Here is a 13,720-nt window from a genome sequence, read left to right as displayed (position 1 = left end):
CATTTGAAGTATTCAAGATCGAAACTTATGCTCAAGATTTCATTCATTCGTTAAAAATATATATTTTTATTGCGTTTGAATAATAAAGTATTTTTTTGTTTTCCAATCCCACCGATATCGACTATTATATAATACGGAGAAATGATCACGCGTACAACAGCTACAATGATAATAATGCGACTACAGAACAATACGGAAACACGATTTGTAATGATCGGTAACTAATTATTTGAAAGAAAATTCACGATTTTTTCGCCACGACGAATAACTTTCTCTATGCCAGACGTTTACGGTAGGCACTTAAAACGTAATTTCGTTATTGTTGATTTCTCGACGGTCTACGAAAGCGTAAAAGTATGTGAAAAAAACAATATTTTCAATGATATTTAGATACACTAATAGCAGTAAATAGAACAGGTCATGTTTAGTGGAATAGACAATTTTCAATCAAATTATAAAAATGTACTTGTTCACTCACCTCTTAAAGATTAGGTTTTAAACGATCTTCGATATGGGTAGTTTTTCGAAGTCTACCATGCATTTTTATCGTGAAAAGAGAAATTAAAATCAAATGCAAAGTATTTCATGTTTCTTTGGCAAATCAATCAGAACAATAACAACGAATTTTAATCGTAATTTATCATTATATTACCCACTGCCATATAATTTTCACGTGATTCTTATGTATCTTTCGGAAACATTACATAGGATTATTATTTTTAAAAACGAAACCAGTGGAATTTCGAGCGTGCCTGTATCGAAAAATCAAACACTCGGATATGCTCTTGATATTTACGGTCGTAAATGACGCAACGCTTTGAATAATGTACTGTGTTTGATAAGAAGTATTATTTGCAATCAGTAACTTCATTAGCAATATACCATCATACTTATCGTTTAACAGGATGTACTGATACGGGATGGTTATTTATGAATAATACCGATAAAATTATGTGCTTGTATTTGCTGAAGTCGGGTATGTGTTTTGAAATAGTAAAACCTTTGCTCTGCACTCTTTCAAACTCCATTTTATAAAATTTGTATTACATAGTTTCTCGCTTTTATCGATCCAACCCAAGTACGGCCTTCAGTCTGTTATGACCGATTCTTCCCACGTGGTACATTTATCTGATTTTCGGTAAAAAAATGCATCATTATAAACGGCATACTCTAAATGGTAGTGTGCTTCGCGTTTACCGTTTTCAAAACACTTTGGCTGTTAGAACAAATCATTTATTTACTTGCGTCGTACAACTTTTACAACGCGATTGTTTTCTAAGCTATTATTACTATTGCGTGATGAAATACATAATATAATATAATCCATAAGCATAATGTTACGAAATTAAATACAATATAATTTTAAAAACAACGAAAAGGACCAATTTAAATGTTAAAATATTAATTATTTATCGACGGGCATTTTCTATTCCAGCGTATTTTTTTTAGTTTAAAATTTACAAAAGTTATTCATCAGTACACTTATCTTTTTCATATAAATCATATTAATATTTGGAATCAAAAACACGTATAAGTTACATGTAGCGATTGGCTGGAATTCAACACAACATTAAAGACAATGCATATTTTCGTGTAGTTATACTGCAGGTAACCCATAACAGTTACTATACATCGGGTATTATCAATAGTTATTGTTCTAATTTATCCGACTTATTTTTGATTTCAACACAAAATCTCCATCGAACGAAAATAAAAATTATTAAAGAATATTTACATTATTACAACGTGACAACATTTCAGAATCATCTATATAATAAAATAAGCATATATGTACATTAAACATTTCATCCAGCCATCGGGCATCAATCTATAAACACAAGTTTGTTTTTAAAACCTTCGAAATTATTACGGTATAATATTATAGCAATTTTTAAACCATTTACGGTTGACCAGAATTAATATTTTAAACTGTGGATGCCTACTAAAAAATATTATTATTTCGGATGTTCCTCACATGTGAGTAATAAATACTGTTACACGGAAAATATGAATGAGCTAACGTAACATGTATTCAATGTTATTATGATGACGACTACTGTATGCTTCCTTAGGTACCTAAAAAAAATCTATGGTAGCCGCATTGAGAATATATTACAAACGAATGGATGTTTGTATATTTAAGTTTAATAGAACCAAAAACTAATATACGATTTGTACACGGTTTTATGCAAAATGATCAGCGATTAATGAAAAAAGTTGAACTCGTCGTTAAAATCCTTCAATAGCCCCACTACACCGACCTCAAAAACCGGGTTTAAGGTTTATTTTTAGTATTTTAGTAATATGGATGAAATAAAAATAAAAAAAAACAGTTATTAATTAAAATTAAAATCTTAATTTTCAACGTCAAATATTATAAGGTTTTATTTTTTTTAGCTAAAAAAATATGGTATTGCGATAACTAACATATATTCTATATATATTTCAACCGTTTGATTTAAGCTTGAAAAACAATATAGGTACTAAAAATTGTGTTTTGAATCGAACAAAAATTAATAAAAATCCATCCGCTCCAGTAAGGGTCTCACTACGAGTTAGTATTCACTTAAATGGGCCTCGTTACTATCGTCAAGTTTAGCTCAAAAGACCTTAAGTTTTGACAAACCAAAGTTAGTTTACTTTGTCCAATTTTGTTTTTGAAAAAAAAAATTAAACTCAACAGAAAATGTTGTCAAATCTTTCGAGCTAAATTTGACGGCAGTAGCGAGGACCTTTAACACAACAATCTACAATGGAAAAGCATTTGCAACGATCAATTTATACGTATGCAATAGTGTCTTGGAAAAAGCTTTGTTAAAAATGTAGTTTATATGAAGGTTACGTGTTCGTGACGTACATAATATACAATAGAGTCGCAATCAATACATTTTATTGTCTTCGGGTACACGTAAAGTTTTCAATTTTCGACCTTCGAGCTCAGACTCATGGCTATGTTTTACATAATATTAGTTTACACGCCGAGTACGACTGCCGGAACGATTCCAGAAGTCCTTGTACGAGGTAGACACCACCCACTCACCTATACCACCCTTCGGCTCTACTGTGGAATTGATGTGTGGACGACCGAAAACACATTATTGGAAAAAAAATTAAAATATATTAGTCGTGGAAAAAATGACTTATTATATTTTAATCTGTGTTATGTACTCGTATAACGACGTTGTTAACAACAACTTTTGTCGCGTGCCACTAAAATATTATCTTCGTCGTTGGTACATTTTATAATACTATACGTGGTCCATGCGTCCATTTAGACAAGGGTGGCAGACCCTAAATAGTTGAGAAAAACGCGAAGGAGAAAAAAATAACGAAGAAGAAGAGTACATAATTTCTTGCTTTTTAATTAAATTCTATAGAATTTGAAATGTTATACAAATATTTAAATAAATCAATTATACAGTAATGATTAATATTTTATGAAATTAAAATTAAATAAAAATGTTTATATACAATAATAATGTTTTTTCTTTTTTTTTAATATATTATTCTATTTTATTTCTCTATATTATATTTATATTTGTAAATAAATGTTTAATTAGTAGGTTAGGTTTATAATAAAATATGATTATGTATCTAGATGTTCGGTCCTGTTACATATCAACCATAAGGCGTAGTTGGTAACACTACCTCGTGTCCTGGCGTGGACGAGTTGGCAACGCGTATAGTGATCGTATACGTTTTCTCCTTCTTCGCCGCCAACACAGGAGTGTAAAAACACAATCTAAACTGCGTTTTTATTTTATTCACTCTTTTTCGTGGGTCTGTGTGTTTTGTGGTTGTATTCCGGATGTACGTGCGCCTTCGTCGCCATTTTTCTATCGCCTTCGTTTTTTGAACAAGTAATACGTGCGCCTTCGTCGCCGTTAGTGAAGTGCGCCTTCGTCGCCCTTTTTGGTTTATAATACGGCGCCTCCGTCGTCGTATACTCAATACGTGCGCCTTCGTCGCCGTTAGTTTAAATGCGCCTTCGTCGTCTTTTTGTATTATAATACGACGCCTTCGTCGTCGTATACGCAATACGTGCGCCTTCGTCGCCGTACAAGTGATACATACGCCTTCGTCGTGTTAATAAGTGAACTACACTTGGTGAAACTTAGTTTTAGTGTGGACGTGGATAATTTCGGATACCAGTCATCGTGGCGCCGTTTGGAGACAGGTCAACCTTTTAATTATCTTATGAAACCAAATATATTTGTCCTGTGCGCCCATTGGGGACATTTATTTTATATTTATTTTATACATTATACGTTGCTTCTCCCCCCTTTGCCTTTAGTTAATAAGCTTATTCAATGTTTATTTAATTTAATATAATAAGATTTTGTATTTGATAAACCAATAGCTGATCATTTTATTATATCCCTCCTCCTTCATCCTTTAATTTTCCATCTATACGTGTGGCAATCGACCGGATTCTGCCGTGGCGATAAGCTCTCGTAATATACACCTGCGAGAATTTCGCGCGCACACTAGAAAAAGTATCTAGTATCTAGAAAAAAAAAATCATACTAATACATTATAGCGTGACGTTACCAATTACCAATAAATTAATATTCCTAGTGAATGAAAAAATGTAATTTTGAATATTTATTTATATATTTATCATATTTTTTATTTATTATGCAACGTAATTTTTATTGGCGTATCGTGGATCTGCCCGGTTGTCCAGGGAATTAGTAAGGGCCCGGTCACACGGGCTGATAGACCATGACGATGGATATGATATTGTAGAGAACGTAATCGAAACGTGCCCTGTGCTTAATTTAAATTATTTATATGTAAATTAAAACCATAGCATAAGTCTAAGCATATGTGACAAGAAATATAAATTTTATAGTATTTTTTTTGTAATTGAAAAATTATTTTTTCGAAAAAAAAATTATGTACCGAGTCCAAAATTATTAAAAAAGTAATCCATGAATTCGGGTATTAGGAAAAAAATGAAAACATGAGCGGGATTTCCTCATACATATCGCAAAATTACCGCGTTTTGAAAATTCTACATTTTCGAATTGCATAATAAAAAGTTTATAATACATACATGGAATATCATTTTTTTTTTTTCAACTGAAAGGATCAGTTTCAGAACTAGGAACAAAGATAATACCTCTATTTCATCATTTCACCATTAGGGGTGGCACCAGCTTATTTATTCCCAGTGACCGTTTATCATATGATCGTATATCAATTTCTAATTACGTCCAAAGAACGACGATCATATTCAGCGCGCCTCCCCTATCACGCTGTTGAAACAGGTACGGGATGCCGAGCGTCTGACTCTCGCCCCGCGATGTATGAACAACCGTCTTCGATTGGCTGAACCGTGGGGTTGCACATCAAAACGGTACGGTGAACACGACATTGTAACTGGACCGTATTGCATGCGACTTTAGGACCGCAATAGATTTTCTACGGCAAAACGATATCAGTTGTAACGAAAAATCGACAGGAGCAGTGACGTAATCAAATAGTCCTGCCCCCCGCTTCTTATCGGTGGTATTTACATGTACACACTAAACTAGTATACAACTATTTGATGTTTGAGTGTTTTAAAAACTCGACGCTAACTAAATGTTGACGAATAACTGGTATTTTTCTGTGGTCCATAAGCATATTACTTCTACCACGATTACTATTATGTTTCTGGTGGTTATATGTGACGACTCTCGTTCAACACTATAATTTTATAACCGCTCCAGTTTTCGCTGCGACGTTAACGCAGTCATGTTGATTTATTACCGTTATAAATTGTATTTTAATAAAAATTATTGAAACTATTTTAAAACGCATTTACGCATAATCGTTGGTGGGATTGGAAAAGGTAAACTCTCAAATCCTCTCTCAACCTAGGTAACGCGCTTGAAAAAGTGTTTAGCCCGTCCCGTTTAAAAATCCTTACCGCGCCCTGGACCAGGAGCAGGCGATAAAGATCAAACAAGTGGAACGCGTCGGTATCGCGCATTTTGAAAAGTGTACGGGGCGGGGTGCGCACAGAGGACGAAGGGCTTCACTTCTGTGGCGGTGGTGGTGACGTGGTGTAGGTCCGCGTCGAACGTGATGTCCACGAATCGAACGGCCGATGGCATTGTTGTAATGTTGTCATGTGCTCGTGAAATTTATTTTTTTTCTTTATTAATATATACACAATCTATATACAATCGGCACAATAAGAACTATTGACGGGAAGAAATTGAAAATATTCAATAAAGAAGCCGCCCACTGATGACACTTTCGTCTTTGTCTTTTAATCATTTTATTTTATACCATACATATTATTATTTTTTTCCTAGGGATTAAGGGTGTAGTAGGTCTCTGCACCGTTTTCGCTTAAGGCGAGCTCGTGGAATTAATGAATTTATCGGAGCGATTCGGTGCGGCCAGTTACCGCGTGGGCGTGGATCGCTTTCATCGCGGCGCGGCGGCACAGTTATTATTACAAGTTACGACGGCGGCGACCGGTTAAGGCGGGCGCTGTAATCAACACGCACAAGCCGCGCGTCACAATAATATTATAATATTTTAATACAGGTACGCGCATGTGTGTGTGTGTGCGTGCGCACGTATATTTATATAGTATATACGTGTATGTACTCGCACGTTTAATCCGTACGAGTGTGCGAGCATGTCGTCCAACTCGTATACAGGGTGATATTTTTAGACGTGCTTGTCTTACGCTTGAGTTACGCCAACTGTATTTGCAGACGCGTCTGATCAACGGGAATTTCTACAACACGTCGAATCGTGAAATAATTTTAATGTTGATATTTTTGTGTTCCGCGTTGCCGTTATAATTACTATTATTCGCGTAATCGTCCAAGCTGTGAAGACGAGACGAGAGGACATTTCATCAGCGTTACAATTATTTTACACTTCTCGTACACGATTTTCCTAATCCTACGAGTTACGTAAAAAATACCAGACAATCTAACGGAACGTGATCGAAACAAAATTTGACGTTACCGCAGGACATTGTGAGGTGCGAAAAGTCCATGCGCTGGAAATTAATGTAGTCTCGTTGAGAGTACGCGTCATGATCCGAAGAAGTGCACGGTTTTAGCGCGAAAAACGAATGGTTAAAAAAAAAATCACACCCTGTACACATGAACGCACGCGGTTTATAGGAGTGTTAAGTAAGACCTGTGTGCTCCTCTGTATTTTAATACGACGTTTCGGTCGTCGTGTGCGCACTACCTATACACGTGTACGATACGACGCGCGTCCGCCGATATTATTTCTCCCTGTAATCATCGAAAATCGCCGCCTTTCTACATAACGTTTCCGTCGAGCCGCTCCGGGCCACGCGTTTCCCATGCCACCACGCGATCGAGAACGCGAGCACGCGTGGCACTCGTGTGTAACCCGAGCGACGTGTGTTTTTCTACATTTTTTTTTCTCGTCCTTACGTACGATTATTTTACGACGATGATATTTGAAGGGTACAGGAGAAACCTAACGGTAGTAGTCCATTTCTGTAAATTGTTCAGGGAAGCAAAAACTAAGTCATCTTATCTTTCTTCACCATCATGCTTAATATTTTCCATTTGATAAATGTACACTGAAAGATTTTTTTCGCTAAATCGATTTCAACAGTCAATACTACTACTAATTTGCTATCGAATCAAGCCATAAAATCAAAATTGAAAAAAAAAAATGAACTATTATCGTTTTTCCCCTGTACCCTTCATTTTTATTGACGATTTCGTCGAGGTGCATGCGCGTAGAACGCGTGTGTAGTATTCAATATCGTTCGAAGTACACATCCTTCAACGGAATGTGTTACAAGTGCGAAGCGGTACGGATGAGCAGTGGCGTACATACGGGGAGGGTTTCCGGTTTCAAACCCCCCCAGGGCCAAAAAAAAAAGAAAATTGTTTTATTATTGATGACGTGTAATATATTCATAGTTTCATTATTACGCTTTGAACTTGAAATATACAACTATACAAATATTATGATAATTAAATAATTATATTGATAGGTGTTTGAAAGTTTTAACTATGCTGTTTTTATATTCCAATAGCTATTAACTGTAATGTAAAAGTAAACTGTAAATTGGTAAAAAAGTTGTATAAAATAATAACTGTTTATAGCAGTTATTTATCTTATTTATCTGTACAACGAAAAAAAAAGATAATGATTATTTTTGTTAAACCCCCCCCCTCCCCCAGAGCAAGATCGAATGTACGCCACTGCGGATGAGCGATACAACAAGATTATTAACTCTACACGTCGCGCAGCAGCAGTGATTATAATATAATATATTGTGTAACGATAACGAATCGGATACGAAACAAATATGAAAATATCGTTTTTCGTACATACGATTGCGGGCGGACGCGGCGGAACGGTTAATCTTCTGGTAGTGTTTGCCACTCGTACGCGGGTTTTATCAAATTCGAAATCGATTAGTAATGAAAAAAATAAAAATAAATCTTTAATGTTCGTAAATTATTCGAATTAGTACCTACGTTACACGAATTCTCTATCGAATCGACACACACAATTTAGACACCCGCGCGAACACCCGTTTGTTTCTCGTCTCTACTCGAAGGCTCCCCGGATAATATAACAACGACAACGTTTAACATGCACGTGCATATCGCGGAAACCACCACTCGGCAAGAGGTTTCGGTTACCCGTCTCTTATGTGATGTGTTCGACTGCCGCGGTTGTACTCGGACATGACGTTGTACGTCGGATGGACTCGACTCTGGGAAGTGAAATAATTCATATCGTGCGTACGGTCTTGAATATTTTAAATTATACACTACGGTACTACCATCGTATACACACGTAATGCACGTCGGTGGCGCCGTGGAGTTGCTTCGAAGTCGTAGAAACAATGATATCTGATCCGGACGGACATCTTTTTACGAAAACCCGTAGTGAAAAACTATGATGAGACCTATGGAAATGTGACTAACAAGGAGAACCGTCCCGGGGCAATTTACCTAAACGAAAGTGGGTTTTAGCGCCACCGAATGGCGTGTTTACAAGGAAGGGTAGTGCAGACGTTCCGACCGCGCGACGACAAGTACCATCGGTTTTCGTTACATTACGTGTTTGAAAAATCACCACGTGGATAACGCGAGCCGTTTGTACAATATTCAATAACGAAACGCTAATGCGACAACCGAAACCTATTTATTAAATACGATCTACCGCGGCGTGGACCGCAACGCTGTTATACGCGTAGTTCAAACAAAACGTAACTGCCCGTTGATTAATCGATCGCGGCTCGTTACTCGTAACGGTACATAATACATGATTGTTATAATGTTTATTTCGTGTGTTTGCATTGCGGTCGGGGTAGTACGGGTGGGTTCGATGAAATGCGGAGGAAATACTGAAAATTCGACGTGATGTACGCGCGTGCACTGCAATATCTGCACGATATACGCACGCACGCACGCGCCCACACTGTCGGAACATTGGAAGAGGATTTATTTTTCGGTTTTTTTTTTTTTTTTAAATTGACGCGGCACCCTATTGGAATTTATTTTTCTTCTCTTTCATTCGTAAATCCCGTAAACCGCGGCCGTTGTGGGTGTTCGAGTGACACGGCGAACAGTCTGCATTGTGCTCGCGGACGAAAAAAAAAATAAAATAAGAAAGAAATACGTTTTTTAATATACGAAATACAAAGCGGCATGTGGTTTATTTTGTATTTTTTGTCTAACACACCGACCGCATTAACATCGCACGCACAACAAAGGCTACTTACACCACGAACGCTTGTTATTATTATTATTTTTTTCCATTTTTCCATAAACTCATAAATTCATCAACGTGACAACGAACGTTCGCTTACAACAACAATACGTAATACGTATAATATATATACATATGTATTGGTCTGCTCGCGCGCCCGCGCACATACACATATTATGTGCAGTATATTGTTGTTTGTATTATTACCACTCGACGATGGCCGGGACACGCGCAAAGGGTGTTGGCGATGGTGGACCGACTTCGACGAGTCGTTACGGCCGGAATCGATTACGTTTTTGAAAACAATATACGAAATCGACGACGAGAGAACGCACAAACAGAATTATAACAACATATGTGTTATATAAAGGGCGAACTTAGTTATTGTTATTAAGACAATGCGGACGTCAACCCGTTCGAAACGTAAACCGAAAAAAACCGTACCGCGTGCATACGTCCCCATGAGACAGGACGCGTTTCGATTTGAATGCCTGTACGTAGATACACGTGGTTTTCTCATCGATACATACCTTTTACCCGAAGATGGATATACCTGCTAGTTGTTTCGGCAGTTTCCAGTCGAGTCGTGTTGCGCAGGGATTACGATTTTGGTGACAGCCACAAATACATTTATATATAAATAAACTAAATGAACCCACAATGTTTTGTCATATAAATTATTTCTAGAGAATATTTTGCTAGAAAAAAAATAACTAATTTAATATAAGTGTGTAAGGATATGGTATATATGATAAGTGGAAAAGGTATGGAGTGCTGTAAACGGAATATAAAAATGGGAAAACATCAAACATTTATTTTTTTAATAATCTATTAAAATTGATCCTTTAAAATTATATATATATCGCTAATTATGACAATATTAGTAAAAAACAATATCAATCCCTTAATGCAACAGAGTGTACAATATTTTTTGTTATCTCATCTTTCGACAAAACAAACAAACTGGATGGTTCAAGAGCACACCATGTATAATTGTCAGTGTGAAAAACATGATGTGCTCAAATCTTAGCCACAGACAGACATCGTTTGGCCTTGAGACTTATTGATAGTCATTGCAAATGCCAATCCAATTGGAAATTGAAGGCGTTTAAATTGTATTGGTACATCTGTAGGTATAATAAGGATTCGCGGTAATAATATATTTTCGCCACGGAATTTGCCATTTAAAACGATGGCTTCGATAACATTTTTCATTAATTTTTAATAGTTAATCGCGTGCCGTTGCACAACCGTGATGGGTTCAAATTATAAAGCAAAATAACCGGAGATCCAATCTTCAATTGTAAATTATGCGGTGGCTTGCCTGATAAATCCAATGAGTTTAAAAACTCTGTTGGATAATTTACAGCTTCAATAGCATCGCAAACTGTATCAATAGATTTGTATGACACCAAGTCTCCTAGTAACAAATGTTGTATCTTAAGATTCAATTCGTTGACGTCCACATTTTTTGTTGCTAAAATTGCTCTTTCTGCCGGCCACTCATGATTTGTGTTTTTTCTGTGTACATTGGGAAATATCTGGTCAATGAGAGCATCTTGCGAATCAATGATTGTGCAGAAATCGGTTGGTAATAGTATGCATCCCATTTCATCTGTAGTAACTTTCCCATCACCGATATCTAACAATAGTTTTGAGAATCTTTTTTTGATTGAATCGCAAGTATCGTAATTGTTCGCTCTCTATCTTTACATACATGTCGACCATGAATTGCTGACAAAACTTACGACATCGTAGAATAACGTTGTCCTGATCGCGTCTAATAATCAACCGATATGCATAATAATCCTTTAAACTAACATTCTTGTTTGTTTTGGCACCTGTTGCGAAATCTTGTTGTTTAATATTTATGCAATAGGTTAGGGTTAGGTTAGTTTTTTAATAGTTTCATTTAATAATTTATTTTCAATTGCGCAGTTATCGACCGGGTCAAAAATTATTAAATTAAACTGCGATTTATTAAACAATAACACTTTTCCAAATTTTTTTTCGTAAAAACCTTCTCCTGGCAATTACGAACAATTGAAAAAAATTTGAATCCAATCAGCCCAATCGTTCTCAATTGATAAAATGTTATACATTTTTGGCTCCATTTTTATATATATAGACGTATAAAGATAAACGCTTAAGCTACTATGCGATTTATACGCGACTCGATTTTTGTTACGCGCGATTTCTTAGCAAAGTATACGGGGATCTACTGGCTACGCGATTGCGATTGCGACACGTGCACCACCGGCAATGATAATCGCCTAGCAATCGTATCGCGCGAATTTTTTCATTTGACATTTTGATTTACAACAACGGCGTTCGATTTAAAATCCGTTGATTCGGTTAAAAAACACCCATCTTTTTTATGTAATTATCTCATTATCCCGAGTGTTACAAGAAGGATTTGATGAACAAAGCCTGTTACCGCTACAAAGGTCGGTATAATGATATTTTTTACAATATAAGGATGAACCCAATACTTAATTTTATTTATTTATTCATTTTGTATTCTTTTGTACCAATATCACATAACATTAACACCTAGCTCGAAAATTTTTAAACTAGTATCGAAACAATTCATGCGATTGACATTTTACGATCCTTTGAATATTGTTTCGGGTTGGTGGACCTCAAATCGCACAAATCGCTTTAATCTCGCATGTTGCATTTTAATCGCAGTGTGTGGAGGGCCTCAACCTGAGAGTCATGATTTTATCGACTTTGTACACACCTGACGACGGATTTTTAATTTGAAATCGTTCGTACTTTACAAATTTTATAATACTCCAAGTTAAGCATTTATTTATTTATGTTTTTATACTTACATTAACTTTTTATTTATTTATATATTAATTTACGCGTATTATCCGTGTACTAGGTTTTAATTTTAATTTATTTTTTATTACATGTATTTTTTATTTTTATATATTATTAAATATAATTTTTCCTAATTTTCACATTATAAGTAACGATTATTTAAACGTTGTATTTAAAGTAATTACATACTTCTATTATTAAAATGTTTGTGTATTTCAACGAGAATGTTTTGCTGTTGGTATTGCAACAACAATATAATTCGCACGTGTAGACAGTGGATGGTTTCCCTTCATGACAAAGCGTTGTCGTTTTGTTTTCAATCGCGTTAATGCACTTATGTTACGTAACGAGAGATATAGAATAATATTCCGTAGAAAATGTACGTCACAACGTACACGAGGTACTTCACCGGGAACGGCCCTGGAACGCGTCCGACTACCCCTGTGAGTGGTCAGTGAACCTTCCCGAGGCACACGCGTACATCTTTAGTTAGGCGAAAACAATCTCTGGGAAGAGAGAACCGCCGTCTCTCTCCCGGAACCTGCAAGAACGCTACCAGGATGTGAGGGATCACGATAAGATTCGGGTACAACGACCGTACAACGTAATACGGTAATATCTACGTCAGAGGTTGAGAACCTGCGGCTCCTTAATATGCAATCTATGATTCTTTGGAAAATCTATCAATATCGAGACCCGTAAAAGACAGTGGCGGATTAAGCAATTTGCCGCCGTTTCATTTTAAACTTTTTTTTAAAACAAAATACATATAGAAATATATTGTTAATTAAATTATTCTTTATTATTTTAAATTTAATACAATAGTCAAATATTAAATAATTTTCGTTCGACTTTTGAGGTTAGCGAATGTATCAATTAGGTCTTGTAAGTCAATTGTCGACACTAATTCCGACAAAATCCTTAAGTGTGCAATACGAAAAATGATATTATTTGGCCTTTGATTAAAGTGATAATATTTCTAACCTAACCTAACGATGATATTTTATCTATAAGGGTAATGACCCCTAAATAATTATTATTCATTTCTTTAAACTTTTCACCGTATTATAAAAACACAACAGTATTGCGAACGCGATGTCTATAGACATAAGCGTAAAATTGAACAGGGAAATAGAGGATTCAGAAATGAGTGGGAGAAATG

The sequence above is a fragment of the Sipha flava genome, unplaced genomic scaffold, assembly GCF_003268045.1.
Source record: "Sipha flava isolate LNK unplaced genomic scaffold, YSA_version1 166_pilon_pilon, whole genome shotgun sequence".
NCBI lineage: Eukaryota > Metazoa > Arthropoda > Insecta > Hemiptera > Aphididae > Sipha > Sipha flava.
This window is presented reverse-complemented; position numbering follows the sequence as displayed.